The sequence below is a fragment of the Anopheles maculipalpis genome, chromosome 2RL (genome assembly GCF_943734695.1).
Source record: "Anopheles maculipalpis chromosome 2RL, idAnoMacuDA_375_x, whole genome shotgun sequence".
NCBI classification, from domain to species: Eukaryota; Metazoa; Arthropoda; class Insecta; order Diptera; family Culicidae; genus Anopheles; species Anopheles maculipalpis.
This window is the reverse complement of record NC_064871.1, coordinates 38,588,406-38,609,625: the sequence shown is the minus strand read 5'-3', so window position 1 is coordinate 38,609,625 and position 21,220 is coordinate 38,588,406. Positions and strand designations below refer to the sequence as shown.

Here is a 21,220-nt window from a genome sequence, read left to right as displayed (position 1 = left end):
TGTGGGACGTTAGGGTAAGGCCACTATCGAGCCATACGCCTAAGTCCTTGACCAGCGAAACCCGGTTGACTAGGACCTGATCAAGCACATAAGGATAGAGGAAAGGAGTGCGGGAACGAGTAAACGAAATGATTTGACACTTCACAGGACAAAGGGTGAGAGAGTTATGAGCACACCAAGAGGAAAAACGGTTAAGAACAGTTTGAAGGAAAACGTAATCCGCACCCGATGAGATTGGGAAAAAGATTTTCACATCATCGGCATAGCAAAGAAAGCTATCTTGTGGCAAGACAGAAGTAATGTCATTAAGGAATAGGACGAACAATAGAGGACTTAAGACACTACCCTGGGGAACACCGGCCCCAGAACCGAAGGTAGTAGAGAAATTAACATTTAGTTTAACACGATATGTACGCTCACTTAGAAATTACTGCAACAAGGAAACAATTATGCTGTTGATCCCTAATTGTAACAATTTCTCAAGAAGTAACTCATGAGGAACGCGATCAAACGCGGATTTGAAATCCGTGTAAATAGCGTCGACTTGAGGCACAACATCAAGATGAGTCGACACGAACGACGTAAAACACATGAGGTTGGAGGAAGTGGAACGTTTAGGAACAAACCCGTGTATAATAATACGAAAATCATGTCCTAGGATCGGTTGTAATTGAGCAATCAATAACCGAGATGAAGAAAAGAGTTTCCGTGAATGGTTTCATATTCGGATGAAGAGAAAGAGGTGGAAATGTCCTGTAATTATTGAAGGATGACATACCAGAATTCAGCCAATAGAGCGTGGAACCGTAATATTATTCAGTATTACATACAATACAGTTTATAAGCTAGGGTTACATGGATCGCAAAAGAAAACGCCAACCCTAGCGTTGTGTCAAAATCATTTTTGGGTATGGTAGACATAAACGTTGAGCGCAAACATTTGTAAACAAAGCGTTTCTGTTACGAAAGATGAAGATAACTACGTATAATTACTTGTTTTACGATAGTTTTATGCATAATAACATTGTACTGTAATTTAAAATTGATTTTATCCGGTATTTTTTGCTACCGTAAGCAAATATCTTGTGACTACACGTCGCGCTAAAACGCGTTTGCGCTTCCAATTTGCGCTCCATGTGGCTCGAGCTATACACTATATTCAGTATCAGTTGATTCTCTTTATCATTCGTATATAAATGTAGGACCAGTACACACACACACACATATTTAGAAAGAGAACTTTTAACCGTAAGGAAATGTCGTATCTTCTTCTTCTTGGCTTAACGACCACTAAGGTCACGCCGGACATCGAATGGCTTACTAGACTCTTCCCGATACCACTCTTCCCGTATTTTGGTAGTCAGTCCGCACTACGGGGGGACGGTCCGGATGGGATTTGAACCGCGGTCCTTGCCGTTTTTAGACCAGCGCCGCTGTCGCATACAACTTATGCCTTATCATTTTGTTTATATAATTTAGTCATCACAAACGGTGTTGACAATACGGTATTACACCGTTAGTTATTATAAATTATTCAATTATAATTCATTATCATTGATTATAAATAAACAAAATAAATAGCTTGGAACTTTATTTTCCAACAAATATTAATTTAGATTACGGTTCATTCAGTTTTCTCAAAACGTTGAAATTAATGCCAATGTATTTCGATTGTAATTTTATCACATCTTATCAATCGTTGGTATAACGATGATAATTATTTGTATTTATTATTGTGCACTAATGTTGCATAATGCAAAGCTTGCCTCGTGCATAATTAAATGTAAATAGTTAAACAGATAAACTTATGAAAGATTGTGCACGTAAACATGAAGTTTATTCAGCACTCCTGCATCCTGTTGACATTTGACATGGCTTTTTGATGTTGCTCTCTAGCCACCAAAACGTTTACTCTGGATCAACAAAAACATCACTCACAAATAATTATTATCCTCAGTGGGTTTTACCTTTGTTGGGCATTCAGGACACTGTATATACACAAACAAACATGAGCCACACACGCACACAGCACACACAATTATAATTGATTTTATTTCAATGATGGAGAGTGAAGGTTTTGCTAACCTTCTGGAAAACGAATTTTTATAACAGAGCTGTATCCATAAGCGATACAATTTGCAGAAGTTTAATGAAATGAGTTGCCCATAATTTGTGCTGTTTGCTGACCCGCATTAAACGTAGCGATGTTAAATCACCTGCAGTAGACAAGGGTCTATTGTTACATTTTGATTGCTGGATTAGACGTTCGGATGTAGGTTTCGAGTGGATTGTACGAAATGTTGCTTTCATTTTTGCTGGCATTCATCATACAAAGTTTATTGGTAGCTTGCTAGCTAGCAGCATAGCAAAACAGTATTACAAAAGGAGAAAGAAGCAGCATGGAAGTAAAAAAAAAGTATAAAAAGTAAGGCAAGGCGTGTTTTGGGTCTACCTATACCTCCACAAAAGCACCGCTTCAAAGTATGAACTTAGTAGTCAGGAAATCAAAAATTTTCAATGGTTAACTTTAAATTTCCTTTTAGACTTTTACCTTCATGCCACTTTTCTCCTTGCAGGAAATAGTATACGCATTTTCTGCCGGGTTTAAGGATACGATATGCCATTTATGCACACAGCATTTTTAATTGAAAATTTTATTCAAACCGCACTCTCAGTACGCTGTTATTGATGTGCAGAAGGGGAAAAACATTGTACATAATGCCTGACAAGTGATTTTATTCTTAGAATTATGTTTTACCTCTATCGATGAAGGTGTGACTCCATCAATTACATTTTTTTTTCAATTACAAAGTTTAAATTTGAAGTTGCAAATAGAAAATTGTTTGATACTGCTTTGAAGTCTTTGCTTGATTGACTAAAAGGAATGTTATGGTTCAAGCAAAAAAAAATGTTGCTTTTTAGAAAATAAAAGCTAACATATTTGTTGAAAAATTTAAAAGTATTATTCATTGCTTTTTGTTGTCATTTTGTTTTGTTGAAAAAATATAAAATGTCTACCGCGCACACCCGAGAAAGGGTGCTCTTTCACGACTCGGAGGAGAAAATGTCTCCCAACTAATATGAAAGGTGTACAATTAGTTGAAAGCAATACGGCAGGCAGGCCGATCGATCGGAATAAAAAAAATTACAATGGTCCTAAGGTCCTAAGGAAGTCAAAAATATTATTAATTTTATTAAAAACCATAGATGACAGGGGTTTTCCAATTCCATAGGCTGCAGGATATCCAGAAATTGTTAACAGTGCCTGCAGTCGCAGGAGAATCTATTGAAAAAATCTTTGTAATTCCGCCTACTAAGGCACTGCTAAGGCAAATTTGTATTTAAAAAAAAACACTTATTAGTGGTTTTTAAGGCAATTTTAGCCATGGGAAAGTTATTCTACTTCCTCTTCGCTTAACGTTCTTCTAGGTCAAACCATCCTCTCTAATGGCTTACTAGACTTATTGAGTATTGGTTGGTGAATCAATCCTCACTAAGGGAGGAATGGTCCGGATGGGATTCGAATTCCGGTCGTACCGTGTGAAGACCAGCGAATTTGTGGCCCTACCACCGGACCATCTGAAAGAAGTAAAAGCAAAAAAGGGATAGGATTGAACGGGAAACATTAAAAGCACAGGAATAAAACCAGCGCAATGTACTAGATTTAGACAATACGGCGTGGAGCCGTTATACTAAAATAAATAATAAAATGAACAAAATTTAACTTAAACATCATTTTTTTTTTAATTTTCATTGCGTAATGACGACCTAAACTCAAGCCGTATTCCTAACCTAAACTTCATTGAAAGGAATAGTGATTTGTAAATTATGTTTTTCTTCTCCTTCTTGGTATAACGGCCTTCTAGGTCACGCCAGCCATCGAAATGGCTTTCTAGACTTGCCGATACCACGTAGTTGGATAGTCCTCACTCCGGGGGAACGATCCGGATAGGATTTGAACCCCGCACCTGCCATTTGTAGACCGGCGTCGATGTCGATGGCACCAATACTACCGGGCCGCCATTATTTTTACAAATAATCATACAAGTATAAATAAAAAACCATTATAATTAAATTTGAAATCTAGTTTTAACACTGTTTGCAGACGCCGCAGGAGTGTGGTATGATTCCCTATTCACGTAAGTGTGATCGATTCTTTTACCGAACAATGTCATAATTTCGTTGCATTCCTTTTCTCCGCTCCTTACTGTTAGTGAAGGTGGTGGTGCGTGACAATAGTGTGCCATTATGTCGGGTGATTGAATTCGTACACGATGCTCTTTGACACGGTGCAGTGAAAATGGTGCTGTAAAGAGACACAATTAGGTGAAACATGCCTTCCAACATAAGGCTCACAAATGTACGCTGAAGCGCACAGAAAGCGATCCAATGGATATGTATCTTCGACAGCACCAATATCCCTTCCAGACGGCTCACAGTTCGAAGCGAACACTGGTGGCACTCAGCGCGCCATGTCCCTGTGCCACCTTTGTTCCTGTCGTTGGGAGTGTAAAATTGTTCAATATCGAAAACGAAAACGACCATGGGTGAAAAATTGAGTAGCTGACAAAAATCGAGTTAGTGCGACACATACATGCATACTGACACACACACACACCTGATCCGATTGCTTTAGCACCGCTTGCTAAAACTACAACAAAAGATGTCCTTTTTTTCGGGGTAGCTGCATAAGACACTTTCGATTGTCGTATGGACACACGGTTTAACCCGAGCATGCTCTCTGTATCTTTCAACAAGCATCCCTCCGCCCGCTCAAGCCAGCTCAACGGTGGTCTAGCAAGAGACGAGCTTCACAAAACAAACGATAACGAGGATTCCAGATCTTTGGTCAGTGTGCTCCCAGCACGTATTCTGTGCATGCGACCGATGTGAGCATTTGCGAAAGCATCCAAGATCAGGTCAGGAGCTTTGAGCTTTACTGTAGCAGCAGTGCACCCGCAATCCGCCGGGCATCTGAACAGATCCGGCGGCAAAGCTGGACGATCCCGGGAGGACACTTGAGATTTTCTTCGTACCGATATTTATCATTGCCTGTACCCAAATGCTGTTCTGTAACCAGGGTATGGGGAGGCGAGAGCGAGCTGGTGTGTTTCCAGATCCCTGCAGCGTTTCACCGAGGGAAGCCTTTTTCTTTCGGCTTTTTGAAAAAGAAAATACCCATTGCCTGATGCCGATAGTCACTTCGATTGAGGGTTTCAGTCTATTAAAGAGCGGTGAGTTTGATAGGAAGACTGTTGGTGGAGTCGGGGATGGTAGTGCAGGCAACGCAAGAAAAAAAAAACACAATTGAACCATCCAGTGGAGCTAACGGGAAGCTCACACGAGACGAAAGGATAAATATTTATTCACCTCACGTAAAGTGGATATATATTGTAGCCAACTTTATATATGAGCCAAGTGCTGGCTTGAGTGAAAAGAAGTGGCCAACGTTGCCTCCCTGTTTCGTCTCCAAAGCGTCTTAAGAAAGCGATAGAATCAGATGACTGAGAGACGTCCGTGGAGACATGGTGAAGTGAAGTAACTACAAACCGAAAGTGGCGAATTGGGGAATCGGATTCTTTCTGGATTGAACTGCTAAGTATGGAAAGAAAATCTAGTCATTGGCCAACCTTTTTCTGGTGTAGTGCTGGGGTTGCACATTTTGCAGTGGTAGGCATGGGTGAATAGCGGCATCACACGATGTAGTAAGTGCATGTGCCTTCGGGACAATCGCCATCCATCGTGTGGCGAATCGTCAATGTGTACGGTTATTCTATGCTGCTTGTTGGAAAATTCCAATATGAGCGATTCGCACGTGCCATAGAGAATTACCACACCCGGAAGCGAATTTCGGACTAGGATTAAGCGATGGGGCGCTTATAATGTAGCTAGTTTAGTCGACGTACCAGGATCAATTCCCTTCTACCGATGTTCGGTGATATTAGTGACGATAAAGTAAACGGTGCCCGAAATTATCTGAGGTGCAGGTGTTTTAACGTATTAATTTTAGTGTAAAACCCTTTCAACTAATGGGGTCTTTGCTTAAGAGATTATAATGTCGATAATTGATTTCCCATGTGCGTTGGCGTGGAGAAACGTGGTTAGTTGATTGAGTTTTTTTTCCCTGTTAGCAAAAGCAAAGAAACATCTTTGAAATGATTCGTTAATTGAGCTTCCGTGTAAAGGCGGTTTGGTAACAGCATCAAATTTTCACACAACGGTAGCATGTAACGAGGCTCTTGCGATGGTTAAAATAAAATCAATCAATTTAATTGATGAATAATGCAGCTGAATGCTACTTATTGTACCTTTACCTGTCTGTAAAAAAGTAATTCTAGTTATGTTTTATCATTTTTTCTGTATAAAATGCCGATAGTTGATGATATTCTGTGACAAAGAACAATTTTATCCTGCAATGCTCTCGGGGAGCAAAGATTAACTTAAATTCCATTATACAAGAAGCAATCATGTGACAGAGGCGATGGCGATGCCTACGGGAGAGCTATGCCTTCACTTAGCAGGACCAAGAAACACATGTTATCCGGACCGTTCCCACATAATGACCATCCAACAAGGGTCTAATTAATAAGCCTAGTAAGTGAGTATAGGCCAAGACAATGATAAGTTTCAATACTGTACATTTACTCACTGACTGACTGACTATCCAACTGTGTGGTATCAGGAAGCCTAATAAACCATTTGATGGTCGACATGATCCTACAGGTAGTTAAGCCATGAAGAAGACATAGAAGATAGAAGATAAGAGAGAAGAGAACGCTACCTAGATGTTACAATATTTCTGCAAATCGTTGTAGTATTTTAATTAAATCTTCTTCTTAGCTTAACGTCCTACTAGGTGACGCTGGCCATCGAATGGCTTATTATATTCGTTAATACCACGTAGTTGGATACTCAGTACTCACTGCAAGCGATGGTTTTTACTACGATCCGCATGGTTGCCATTTAATAAATTATTTTTCCACATAATGATTTCATAACATACTCTACCTTTGTTCGTTTTACTACAACAATGTTATGTAGCTTTGGCAATAAGAGCATTGTGAAGTTCGAATTATTGCTAACGCGTAACGTAAACCCTTCGTACGATCCGTACGCAGCATCACCACACAAACGAATGAAGCCAGAGCAAATTGATAATCTCTTTGAGCTAATAAAACCACCGACCTCGTACAGGCGGGGTTTTGCCGAGGGAAATTTAGTAATGAGGAAAAGAAGGTGGTGGACGATCACAGGAACCAAACACCAACTAACGGGACGGATGAGTAAATCCTTTCCACCGCGCAGCGAAAGAAGTTACGCCAGTTTTCGGAGAAAACTTTCCACCGATTGCCGGATTCAATTGGAAAAGTTTTTCTCCCATAGACAAAACGGGGAGTTAGTGCTTGAGAAGGAGTGTTTTTCGAGGGGAAGCTTCGCTCCGGTGGGGCCGGTGGTAAAGCAATAGAGAAGTGTGATCAATGCTTGTGTTCGGGTTGTTACAGATAACGATTGTTGTCGTGTCTTCGAACGTCGGGCGTATCCCAGCGAACCGGGCACTTCGCTCGCGGGTTTGCGGAATTGCAACACAGTAGCGAACAACGGATTTTACTATTTTTGATAGCACTCGTCCTAACACCGATAAGCGCCGCTTTCTCAGCTAATGGCGATATGTAGTCCATATACCGGTGTGGCTTGGTAATCGGTAGCACCCTGATTTTCTTATCTTTCCCCATACACTGCACCATCCCCGTTCGGCCGTGCTTACCACACATGGCCCATGGAGCGTGTGAGTGAGCTACAAAATTCGAACATAACCGGATGCCGGGAGCGTAAGTTTTGCGAGAAGGAAAGTTTTCCGGAGCACTCCCATGTTCACGGGTAACGGGTACGGTAACGGTTATGTGCTTTTGGACGTGGTTCACGATGCCGGTTAGCGAAGGGCAATTGAATTCAACAATTCATATCGGCGCGTTACATGGTACATGGTTACACTTTACACTGTGCATAACTGGTTGTGGTGGTGCGATATGTACGCTTGTTACCATTCCTGCTGAAGACAAGCAGCACCAATCGCTCGTACAACTTGACATTCGGTGAGATAAAAATACGTTCTGATGCGGGGTAATGCAACGGAACACTTTCCGTCGCGTACGATCGCTCTGTACTCTTTGTCTAGCACACTTCGCACTGCTAAGAGTGTTTCTGACTTAGCTTGAGGTGGAGAAATTTTCACCGTGCCGTTCACCAGCATCGACACGATTACGAAGCGAACATCGCTGCAATCATATATTCTGCCACGTATGCAAAATGGGGCAAATTCACCGCGTTCTGCCAATTTTCAGTAATTCACCATTGTTGATTTTAGCAATAAATGGAAATAAGTTATCCAAGCCTCGGTGGCGTACGCGAGCAAGGTGTGCTATCTCGTGCAAACTAGGAAAATCTGGCCCGCCAATTCGAAAGCATCGCGCATAGAATATTACTAATTGAAATGGCAAATTTTTCGACACCATCGTTAGTGAATCTGTGCGGATCAGTTAACGTGCGTTTGTTTCGTAGGCGATAACAGCATTAACGACGCTGGCGCAGTGGAATATATGGTGCAAGAACATGCTGGTGGAAAGCTATGGCACTCTCATGTATGTACAATGTATGATACGATGTACAAGGTTTAAATTATTGTTATTATCGATTATCGAATGTCAAAATGTGAACAATTTATGTTGGGACTATAAGATACTACGTGAGCTTGTTTACAGATATTTATATACATTTATTTACGTATTTACTATAGTTCGGGAATTATCCCGTACGTATAGCTTCAGTAAGGGCAGTCCAGAGTCCAGTGGTGTAGCGACATCGCCGACGGTCTACACAACACGGGACCAGTTTTTAAATTCCATCCAGCCCGTTCCGCTGTAGTGAAGGCTGGCTATCCAACTATTAGCATCTGTAGTCAACCATTCGATGTAAGTTGCTAAGCCAAGAAGAAAAAGAAGCTTCTGGATGGATAAGAATTTATCAACGTGAAAAAGCATCAGTTCTACTGATGAGATGCGTTGATGGTGAGCATGCGTTTAAATCCTAATATTTATTTCTACGATCTGCCTGCTTTTATACCGAGTAGCCAAATCGTCTTGCACTTAGTGCCTGGTCCCATAGTGCCTCTGCGTGAAGTAGACGGTGTCAGAGGAAAGGGTATTTTTCTTGTTAAAAATTTCTCACTAATTTTCCACCCTTTCCGCACCGGGAATGTAACGAAGCGAGTGTGAAATGGCGTTGTTTACTCGTACCGTTTGGCTGACGCAGATGAAATCCGTCAAAGATTCAATCCCATCCAACGGGATAGCGCTGGAAAATGGTTAAGGGTTGTGAGGGTTCCAACGGATTCAACGGAGCACGAATGAAGAAAAGCTCATTAACACGAAGCTGCTGCCGTCAGGCGACACAGTGAAAGAAGGTGGCAGCAGAAGAAGCATCTCGTGTGCAAAACAAATACATTTCTAGTGCAATGTTGATCATGCAAAGCGTGAGCCAAGGGTGGTGGTGTTTTAGAAGGAAAACGTATTTACACATGGTTCTGGTTCGTCTCCTTTCGAAACAATAAGAGACAAGGTATCGTTGAACTTAGCAAGCAGTATGGAAATTGGAAGCAATTTTAAACTGGCGAAACGTTAAGGAACGACAGAAAATAAAGAAGTCACCCATACACTTTTGTGGGTCTTCTCCGAATGGAGAGTATCCATGGGAGGAGATAATTTTCAGGGACGATTTACTAATTTTATATAAATGTACAAACGTAACTAGTTGTATATGTCAGACCACCAGAGTCCTATTACATGAGGTGTAAGCATTTGCTAAGAAATTAAAGGCTATGATTGTATCAAAATAAGTAATGAGAGACCAACCAATTATCATCCAACCAATGTTTAATAAAAATGTTGTCTTGCACCAAAACAAGAGCGTTGTTTGTGACTAGCAATGTCTAAAATTCTCAAAATGTAATTCAATGCTTAATTTTTGGTTGGTGTTTAATATCAAGATCAAACACGCGTTTCTAAGAATCATTACAAACTGTTTTCTGTAGGTTTTGGAGCGAATAGGATATTTGATTTTGTTCATATAAAAACAAATTTCAAAGAAAAATCAACTTTGTAGATTTTTGTTAACATTGTCGATGTATAAATTGGAGTGAAAGTTTGTAGAGTTTCATTCTTCTTCTTCCTCTTGGCTTAACGACCTCTAAGGTCACGCCGGCCATCAAAATCCTCACTACGGGGGGACGATTCGAATGCGATTTGAACCCCGGTTCTATCGTTTGAGGACTGGCGCCGCTGTCGATTACACCACCGGGCCGCCCCGGTAGATATTAAATTATTTAATTCTGCTTTATTAAGATATAATATAGAATCATTATAGGGGTAAAATGGTACGGTTTGGTTGCTTAGAATTTGATTAGAATTCGAAATGAACGACATGGCACTGTTGATTGTGTTTACGCATATCAAGTTAATACATAAACCAAGTAATTGTACATTAGTTATTTGTTTGTCTTTTCTTTAGTAATTTTTGTTTACTCTATCAATCCAGAGCAGTCTTCAAGCTCTGGATTGATTATTATGTTACACAAATAAAGCATCCAAAAAGCAATAAGAAACAGTTATCATAAATATCATATATAAATCAGACTGATCGGCATGCAGTAAAATTTCGCTTCGATATTTCCTCCCGATTTTTAACCGAGAATGCCCGGGATAAGGCAAAGAATAAGGAGGAAATACCTTATCAAGATGATTATAAAATTTACTCAACACAAGCGGTGTTGACAATACGGCACTGGACCGTCATTATTAATTATAAATAAAAAATAAATAAAATTTCCTCCCGATCGGTTCTTACACTGAAGCGAATTTAATGAAAATTGCACAATGCACAACTTGTCTGCCTAAGGCTACACACATTTTTTACCAAGGGAGGAATGAAGAAAAACATCGAAAGTGGCTTGGGAGAGGGAAAAGTAAAAAAGGTCTGCGGAAGAATCAAAGGCACGAAAAGGCAATATAATATAACACACAAAGATGATATACCATCGTTGCCATAGTCTACGAGTTCAACGGTACGGAACAAAAGTCACGAGTCATATTTAACCGTTTCCTGTTTCGCGTTATGGTGGTCATGAAAGCAGTGAAACTTCTAAACTAACCAGCCACTAGCCAGTATCTCCATATCAGGCAACATTCTGTTTTGGTGAGTATCTCAACACCGGATTTTCGTTTGCCGTTTGCGGTTTCAACTCGCACGGAATAGAAAGGAATCGAGCACCACCAGCAGCGGAAAAGCAGTAAGGCAAGGTTAAAGAACAGGCTAGCTGACGAGTACACACGGAAGCTCAAAGGACGCCCAAAAGCTGAGGACTCTACTGGTGAGGAAGTGTGCGTGCGTATGTGTGGGAGCAGCGAAAAAGAAAGTGGAAGGTTGGTTAGGTTAGACGCAGGGGTACATGTCGACAGTATTGTATTCTCATTGTTTATTCATTATTGTTCAAATAATCAAATATGTTTTGCTCGAAATTGTTTTGTACGGAGCAAAAGTTATATCCCTTCAAACTCCTGCGGCCTTCCCTTGTTAGGCGGTCTTCGCTGATGCTTGTGTTGACAAATTGTGAAGGGCAGGGCAGGAGTTGGAGTTGACAGGGGCAAAAATAAAAGAAAAAAGCTAAGCAATGTACATACACCTCGGCTAGATCGTTCAGCTCGTGCTAGAAAAGTGTTTTAAGGCATTTCAGATGGTTGGAGTGTTGGAGTCCTGGGCGAATAGGATCACCGAATCCGAATAGGATTGTAAACCGATACCGGAAACTCAATTTTTGAGGAATAGCAAAATTAAAATCAGACAAATAAAACAACAACAAATTAAACTTCACCAAACTGTTGTTGATGGATGTAATAAACGATTTGGAGTTTTCTTCATTTTAGTTGTTTTTGCCTTACCTTTAGCACGCTTCTACGTATGCGAAAGTTTTGCAAAATATCCATCTTTGAAGTTAGAAAGCATGCAAAACGCAAAACACAAATGAAAGCATAAACCAGCTATTGAAATGAACCGAAAAATACGCTGCTCCGGAAAAGTCTCGTTTCCTGCTCTCCCACTCGCCTTCGGAAAACCTAGCCCTATGCACTGGCTAGAAAGTCAAATAAATGTTGACGACTATATATGCTTCTAAATTACTTTTCGGCTTGCTGATTTTGGTGCGTGTACAATACCGTATGTGAAGTACGTCAACCTACGGGATGCTCACCAAATAGTCTGTAGCGTGGCTCTTTGTCTGTATGGTGCTCAAATGTTTAACGAAGCATTGCGTTGCATTGAATCAAGTGTTTGACAAATGTTTAAAGCTGGTTGTGTGGATGTGTAGTCTGTTGTTTGTACTTGGATGTCGCTTTGTTCCGAATGCTGTCATTAGAAGTGGAGTATTAGATTTTGTTTTATGATTTTTCGTACCACCCACTTTAATTGTGACACGAGCCGATTTTTCGTGGTTTGGTGTTTTTGGCTCGTCTGAACACAATAAAATGTGAAAATTTGTATTTATACAATGCTGCTAATTTCATCCTTCTGTCACATCAAACTGAAATTTTTATTCCTTTTATGATATTTTGAAATGACGAAGAACTTTCTATGTTATGGAGACAACTGATTATGAAGACAAATAATAAATAAAACTTTACCTAGTTCAATCAATTTCTGTAGGATATTTATTCTTTATGTTCTACCATAACCTCAAACACTAATACTACCTCAAACATCCGGTTTATCGTAACGCTCGATTTAAACAATTCCAAACAAAACAAACGAAGACCAATTCTAGATATACTTCACCTAGATTTACCCTTTTTCTCACGCCATCCGTACGAAATTGCAGCGAAAATTCTTCATAGATCATCCAGAAACCCGTCGTTTTGCCATTGGTTTTCCTTGCATCCTGGCCGCTTCTGTCTCGTGGCCATTTTTCACTCATAATTTATGATTACACGCTTGAAATTGTAGTGCAGCGAACAGTGCAGTAGAGATGAGCGTTGGTGTTTATAAACACGTTTGTTCTTTTTGCTCTTTTTCTGCTTCACTCCAAATATTTCCTGCGCGTTGTATGTGTTACGGTTTCTATTTTTTTTTTTTTTGCACTACCCATTTTGATGCCAGTTTTTGCAAGAAAACTTATAGCCCATGCTTAGGAAAAAAGAAATGCCGAAACACGTGCACGGATGCAGAAGACGAAATACCAAAATCAAGATGAAACAAAACCAATTTCGTGCGGGACAAAAAGCCGATTCGGACGCTTTCAAGCATAAAATAGTCTAAAGTGAGAAACGAGCTGTTCATATCTGCACGTATCGTTGCCCTGGTACCAGTACAATGTATGCGGATGGTGCATCAAAATAAAACACGCGCCCATGCTTTTCTCTGTGCACCCTGGAAGCGGTGCTCCGTGGTGCGCCTGAATGTTTGCTACCGACAGACAGCTCGTAGCTGTAAAGAGTTTCTAGCGCAGAATTTGGTTTTTGTAACGTGAATCCTTTCAGCGGCTTCCGCATCAAAGATCGTGTCTTTACTATTGCAATGTTTTATCTACTGTGGATGCTACATAAACGGAATAACAGACCACGGTTTTACATTACGATCGTGTGGCGGGGGAAATTCATTCGTTGCACTTCACTTTGGCTCGTTGTGCACGGATAAACGATCATCAGCTATATTGATTGCGAATCAGATCGTGACTATGGCACTGTTAAGCCTACGATAAATGGTTTCTCATTGCACCAAAGGCAGGGTAAAACGGAACCCTTTTTACTACTCGGTACACTAACATAGAGCAAAAAAACGCAACGGATTTACATTGGATTGAACGATTTATCAAGAATATGAAAGATTATGTTGCTCGGCAGATAGTATCGGTGTATCGCGGCTCAATACAAACATCAGGCAGCACATAAATTGCATTATATTGAAGACACATCACAACACGAACACAATGGCCCCTCAACAAAGTAAAGCGAAAGAATCCGCTTCTTCGGGTTACTTTTTATTTACCACCCTGCGGCCGGAACACGCCATCTCGCGTTGCAGGGTGACATTGAACTTGAATTTGGTTTCGAGAGATAGAGAAAAATACTTTCTTTGCCCGGGTTGGCGGCTGTCTCGATTGTCTTTACTTTCGTTCAATTGCTACGTTGATTCTTGATTCTTGTGGGAATCGAAACAGCTGTCGTCTGCATAGAGACAAACGATGAACTTAATATTTTGTTTGCTCATACATAAGTTAATAAATATTAATGTTTGTGTTGGCCAACCGGGTGTACAAGTTGCTGGTTGTACGGCGATCGAAAGATGTACTTCAAACTACGATCGTTCGAGCAGAAATGCAACGGAATTTTCAGAAAGGATGATAAAAACAAACATTATACTTCCAAAAATGTGTGGCTGTGTCTGTAATCGTGTAAGGGACTAAATTAAGTAGCTAAAAACATTCCCAATGTGATGCACCTTGTTATCTTTATGTTGTTTCCCAGAAAGGAGAAATATTTCTGCACATTTGCCTGATGCACGTTTTGGAGCGGAAATGGTCCGTCAGATTATTATAATAATCATTGTAACTCAACGCTCTTGGTACGCAGCAACTGGTCACATTGCGATGAATAATTCATACTCCAGACTAGACTATAGAGTTTTCGGCACGGCGGTCATGAAGATCCTTTAGGAAGCTGTGACCAGCTGGTGGCGAGTGACATTATTAGCAAGGGCATACGGCTATCGTTTGTGGTTGTGATGTTTTCTTGCAGATGTGAAAAAGTCATAAGAAAGATAATAATATTACGTTATTGAAATTAAAAATAATGCTAAATAAACAATTAAAATTCAGTTTTTTTCCTTGTATATGATGATGAATTTTAAAGAACCGATTAGGTGTTGCGGCAAATCTTGGAGAAGATGACTGAAAAAAACCTCGGGTTGCATATTAACGACATCAGCGGCCCTACTAAAAAATCCAGAACTACGTGGGGGTGATGTACGGATAGGTGACCGCAAATTTGAAGTCGTTCAAAACTTCAACTATCTTGGGTCAAAAGTCAACACCGAAAACAGTATAAAGAAGGAGGCTGTAGGCGCGCTAGGAAGCTGGCGGCCAGCTGGTCATTCTACAGCCTGAGGAAACATCTTACCTCAAGAAACCTGTCGCGACGGTGGAAGCTGGGACTGTATCGTACCTTTATAGTCCCAGTACGCACATACGCCTCTGAGACATGGACCCTGTCCAAAACAGACGAAGCCCTCTTAGTCGCGTTCGAGAGGAAGATGTTCAGACGGATCGTTGGCCCCGTATTTGTGGAAGGACAATGGAGGAGAAGCTACAACGACGAGCTGTACGAACTGTATGACGACCCCACCGTCGTACAGCGAATTTGGCTCGCCAGGCTCCAATGGGATGGCCATTTTATACACAGGGCACCGGACGACGGAGCGCAGTCAGTCCTTTTAGGCCGTCCACACGGACAGAGAAGGCGTGATAGGCCCAGATTGAGGTAGGAGGATGGCGTGAAATCATCCGCCATTAAGGCCGGGATAACGGATTGGCGGACGACGGTGCGGGACCGTGAGCGGTTCCGGATTCTGCTGCGACAGGTCAAGACCGCAAAGCGGTTTTAGCGCCTGATAAGTAAGTATGTAAGTAAAGAATAGGTGTTAGTTTAATCATCCAAATTTTCTACAATTGATTATTATTTTTAATTTTCGTGATAGGTCAATGTCGGTAATGGCAGAAATGGTTGCCAAATGTCCATTTGAATCAAAGAGGAAATGGCTTCGTTGTAGTTTCTTCTCTGACTATCGGGACCAAACGGGCTTACACTTGGCACTGGTTCCCTTCAAAACACACCCTGATTAGTTCGGGAACCTGAAGTATTACCGCCTAAACTAAACTAAACACACGATAGTGCGTACGTACGATATAACCCACCCATTATGTTCCAACCCTTTTCGCGTGCTGTAATTATTTTAATCAAAATTCGTAGGATCGATGGTTCAACACTCACAAACAAAAAGCCCACAGCAGGCAGCGAGCCTTAATCGATTGTGAAAGAAACCGCCGGCAAAGAAACACCGAAAGCCCTCAAAGATGCACACAAAGACGCAACACCGCAAACCCGGTGCACTGTCAAATTAAACGTTTATCTGCAACAGCTCGGTAAACTTTTACCGAAATCCCATCTTTCTCTGTCGCGCATTTCGCTGCCATTTTTAGGTGCAGCATGCGATGTTGCATTATGCATCGTACCTTTGTTAAGCTATCGTTTGTTACCATCGTTGAAGGAGCGTCCTTTGCTCGCTAGCAGGTAAAGGAAGCGTTTGTCCTTTAGTGTGCGTGTGTGAGTGTATACGTACTTTAGTGTGAGAGAGTAGATCCTTCAGATAAATAGTGGCAATCTTCGGTTCGTGTACGGTTTCGCTACCCTGCTGGCTGGACGCTTTTCTGTACATGTTTGTCCAGGAAGTACGAGCTTTCCACGAAGCGGATATGCAAATATGTGCGTTTAGTTGTTTACCGACGGAATACTGTAGCGGGAACGATTGTCGGTTGCCTCTACTGTCGCTGACACCGTGCTGTAATGTCCATTTCTGTCTCCACCAATACCAGTTCACACTGACACACACACAGGAAGCGAATGGAAAATCTTTTCCCCGGGTTTGGTTGTTGTCGAGAGGGGGTGGTGTTGCATTTGTTTACAGCGACGTGACTCTGATGACAGTTAGTTAGGAAAATGCGGAAAAGGAAATGTATAAATTTGGGTTTCCATTCTTTTCCGTATTCAGCATGTATGGTGCATCAGTATGTATGTGTGCATGAAAAATTAAACATGTTAAAATATCTTCACACCGTAACGAGGGTTATGCAATTTAATTCAGGGAAGCATCGTTACGGGAGGTGCATTTCTTGGTGCATTTTTCAACGCTATGCAAGTTCGCTGCATTTGCCACATTCTGGTTATGTCTTTTGGAAGGGAAATTGTAACGCTAGTGCTGGACCTTATCATTGTAATCATCGTACCAGCGCCAGTTAACGGTGGAAGTGTTTTTATGATCGTCGCACGTACGGGGTAGATGTTTACTTTTACTTTTTCGTGCGTCGTTCGGTTGCGAAATTTTTGTAAAATATGACGTCGTTCTTGCAGGCATTTTCAAGCAACATTGATTTTATAAATATTTGATCCATTCACCGAATGTAATTAAATAATTTTCTAATATTGGAGTGACTTATAATAAACGAGTGTTTTATTTGCAACAGTGAGTAAATTTATTCCTCATAATTTAGGACGACCAGACTGTGATCGTCTAGTGGTTAGGACCCTGCGTTGTGGTCAGACCAGGCCTTCCAGGCCGTATTGCGAAACTGTGAGCATTTGTTGGTGATAGAATACAGTTTACAAAATGCCCTGCGAAATACGGTTAATAAATACAGTATAGTCATAAATACAAGTTTAAGACGAGACGACGAGAGGTTTAAAAATGCGAATTACAGTTTTAAGTTTACAGTTAATAGAATACAGTTTATAAAGTGCGAAAAAACCCGAAATGCACGATTTACCACGCCTTAATACGTCCGGTAGTCCTCTACGGGTATGAGTCTTGGACTATGCTGACGGAGGACGCCAATGCACTCGCCATTTTCGTACAGCGAGTGCTAAGAACTATCTTAGACGTTGTTTACAGTATCCTGACGGCAGTCAAAGCCGGAAGGATACGTTGGCTGGGGCACGTGATGAGGATGCAGGACTCACCACCCACCAAGAAGGTGCTCGTCAGCGACCCGTTCGGCACGAGGCATAGAGGAGCACAGCGAGTTCGTTGGCTGGATCAGGTGGAGTCTAACCGGTCGGAGATCAGATGCAGTCGTGGATGGAGGACTGCAGCCCCAGACCGAATTTCCTCTTGGATTGGAGACCTGGCCATGTCGGCACGACGTGCTCAATCCTGTGCAGGTCAAGAAGAAGAAGAAGAAAATGTCCTCAGCGTCTCACATCATTAGCAAACAATCGTGCTAGATAAGAATTTGTTGTAAGCAAATTAAATAATTTCATTGGATCTCAACCACGCACATCAGAAAACTGGATCAATCGTTTCGGATTCGTACCGGTTGTATCATTAATAGATTGACACTTCTTTTTATTTTTTTTTGCTTAATCTCAGTGGCACATCAAGGTGTTTTGAGACCCATGGCGGAATGGATAATAGGGCCCAACACTTTTTCAGGAACAACTGCTACCAACTGCACTTCTTCATGTTGGCTTGACGTCCTTGTAGGTTAAACCGGCCATGGAATGACTTACTAAACTTGGTTATAACACCTAGTTAGAGAGTCAATCCTCACTACGGAGGAACAGTCCGGAAAGGATTTGAATTTCGGTGCTGCCCAGTGTAGCATCGTTATCGCCCTACACCACAAATTATTACACCCCAGAAAATTCGGATGATAAGACGACAGCGAAGCTGGTTTTTGCACAGGGTTCGAATCCCATCCGTTTCCCTGTAATGAGCACTAACTGTCTAACTATGTTGTGTTAATATAAGTTTTGTAAGCCAAAAGAAAAAGCAAAAGAAGTGCAAATAATGTTTTGTGTCATTATAATTACAATCATACCAATAAAAACTACACGAGTCACGCTTGTTCTTGGACACAAAGATTGAGCTCAATAGCAACTGCACACACTTGCAATAGCATCATATTTGTTATATCCGTGGAATTCAGAATCGAAGCGTATTTGATTTTTATCTGCCTTTTCGTGCATTCGTCGATAAATTTACTTCCAATAAAACCATCTAAAAGCATTCATGAGTTTTGTTTTTTCTCACTTAGTTACATGGTTCTTGAGTTTAATTGCACTGAATTTTTAATTTACCATCAAATAGACAAAAATGAACAGGGAAATACAAAAAAAATGCATTTCATATTCAAGAGGAACGTAAATATAGATAATAAAACCATTTAAAAAAAACTCAAAGAACTGTAATTGTATACTACAGCGGTTAAAATAAATTTTAACCGTATAGGAAATCGTGCTTCTTGAAATGTCCTGTTGGAAATGTAGGGGAAAAAAATATGAATTTATGAGCTTGTCCAGGCCATTTAAATTGCTCTCTCACATCGATTTTCACGTTCATTAGAATGCAACTCACATTAAACGGCATGCATGAGGCGAAATTGGGGAATGTGACGTGGAAGATTAATATGAACAAAACAACAACAAAAACTCACTATTAACGCTCGTCGCGCAATCGTATCAAACAAAAACATACGATGGTGCGTGTGTTTCGCGTCAAGTGTGTATGCCGAACCGAAAAGTGGAGCGAAATTGCATTTGAATTGTGCCAATCATTAGAGTCACATAATCAGCATTCTATTATGTGCTTTGCGCCGGTGCTTTGGATTAAAATAGGTGCTTTTTTTTTACTTTTCCATCCCGTTTGCTCCCCTTCTAGGTTCGTGTTTCTGATTTCGATGGGGTGCTTTTTTTGTTGAATGAAGGTTTTGATCTGTTTTCGAGTTGTTCCTCACTGTACGGCATCAATGAACGAGAATGATGGTGATACGCATTTGCAGTTGCAGAGCCAACGTGCTCGAGTACGAGACGCGCCCGCTAATCGGCGATGGTGCTTGATTGATCAATGGGTGGTTGCGTTTTTTTTTTGTGTGCCATTTTTCCCTAAAGGATTATTTCTATTTGTACTAGTTACTGGAGTGGTACGCGTGTATTTCTGCACATTGCTGCACATTTTGCCGCCAGTGGTAAGTGGCTCATCATTACCCAGTGCTTGATGTGGTTTAATTGGTGCGCTACGATGCGGTGCTAAAATACTGTAAACCGTCATGAAATCGTTCTTTCGTTCGTTTTGTTGGCATAAAGTGCGCGGAGTTTGGCATGGTTTACTGTTATAGTTTTGGATTTATAATTTTTTTGCTGTACGTGCATATGCGTCTAATTTGAATATTCATTTGGCACTAAGTGATGCAGGGCTGTAAACCTAGATCGTTAAATAGATTACTTCGCAGAAATGTATCTGTTTTATTGCGTTGCAGTTATATTAATTTCTGATTCGTAAAAAAATGTCAACAAATAAAAATTCAAGATCGAGTTCGAAAGCAATCCGAAAGATTTTGTTGAACGGCTTGTTTACTGTAGCAAAAATATAATAGCAGTGTATAGCTAAAAGCTTGAAAAATTTTCTCTTGTTTGCTCAAGATTTATTGAATATTTTATTTCTTTAAGACGGTCAAATGTTTCAGGGTTTTAAAAAATTTAATTAAAAAATGGTCAGCTATGAAACCAATTCGTTATGCCGCAGCAAAGTCCGGAACCACTCACGGTCCCGCGCCGTCGTCCGCCAATTCGTTATCCCGGCCTTGATGGCGGATGATTCCACGCCATCCTCCTACCTCAATCTGGGCCTACCACGCCTTCTCTGTCCGTGTGGATGGCCTAGAAGGACTTTCTGAGCTGGATCGTCTGGTGCCATGCATATAACATGGCCAGCCCATCGGAGCCTGGCGAGCCTAATTCGCTGTACGACGGTGAGGTCGTCATACATTTCGCAGACTTCTTTACATATAACCTTAAACAAGAGGGCTTTGTTTGTTTCGGACAGGGTCCATGTCTCAGAGGCGTATACCTTTATAGAGAGAACTATAAAGGTACGATACAGTCCCAGCTTCGACCGTCGCGACAGGTTTTTTGAGGTGAGATGTTTCCTCAGGCTGTTTCAGGATAACTAATTGATAAATAATGTAAATGTAATCGTAAATATGCTGAATTAAAGATTGATTCCTGTAGTTGATTATTCCTCTTAAGGTGTTGAAATGTAGCAATTGTTAATATCACAAAGTAATTTTCAGCTTTGTACCAATACTAGCATTACTAAGAAAGCGATTGTACTCAATATGTTAAGTAAAATGAAATTAGTATGTACAAGTGGTTCGATCCGGTGCTCTTGCGACAACGGCGCCGATTGTCACACAGCAGAACCGGGGTTTAAATCCTATCCCGACCGCTCCGCCGTAGTGAGGATTGACTATACAACTATCAACATGTCCAGTAGGTTACTCTCTCACAACCCCCCCCCCCCCCCCCCCCCCCTTATAATAATTTATTTAATTTATTTATCATTTCAACGG

General features: G+C 41.0%; 4 protein-coding genes across 4 annotated transcripts in view; all 4 read right to left on the bottom strand.

Moving 5' to 3' along the window:
- The window catches only part of LOC126557356 (sodium/hydrogen exchanger 9B2), a 200,570-nt gene extending 192,223 nt beyond the window's left edge, over window positions 1–8,347 (bottom strand). The window contains exon 1 of the mRNA XM_050213097.1: window positions 8,338–8,347. The gene's annotated coding sequence lies outside the window, so the exon portion shown is untranslated. The remainder of the gene's footprint in view (window positions 1–8,337) is intronic.
- Window positions 1–21,220, bottom strand: part of LOC126557843 (fizzy-related protein homolog) — a 444,135-nt gene that overhangs the window by 42,196 nt on the left and 380,719 nt on the right. The gene's annotated exons all lie outside the window — the stretch shown is intronic.
- The window catches only part of LOC126557770 (transmembrane protein 104 homolog), a 333,753-nt gene that overhangs the window by 74,952 nt on the left and 237,581 nt on the right, over window positions 1–21,220 (bottom strand). The window lies entirely within an intron of this gene.
- Window positions 1–21,220, bottom strand: part of LOC126559566 (protein kish) — a 416,586-nt gene that overhangs the window by 287,380 nt on the left and 107,986 nt on the right. The gene's annotated exons all lie outside the window — the stretch shown is intronic.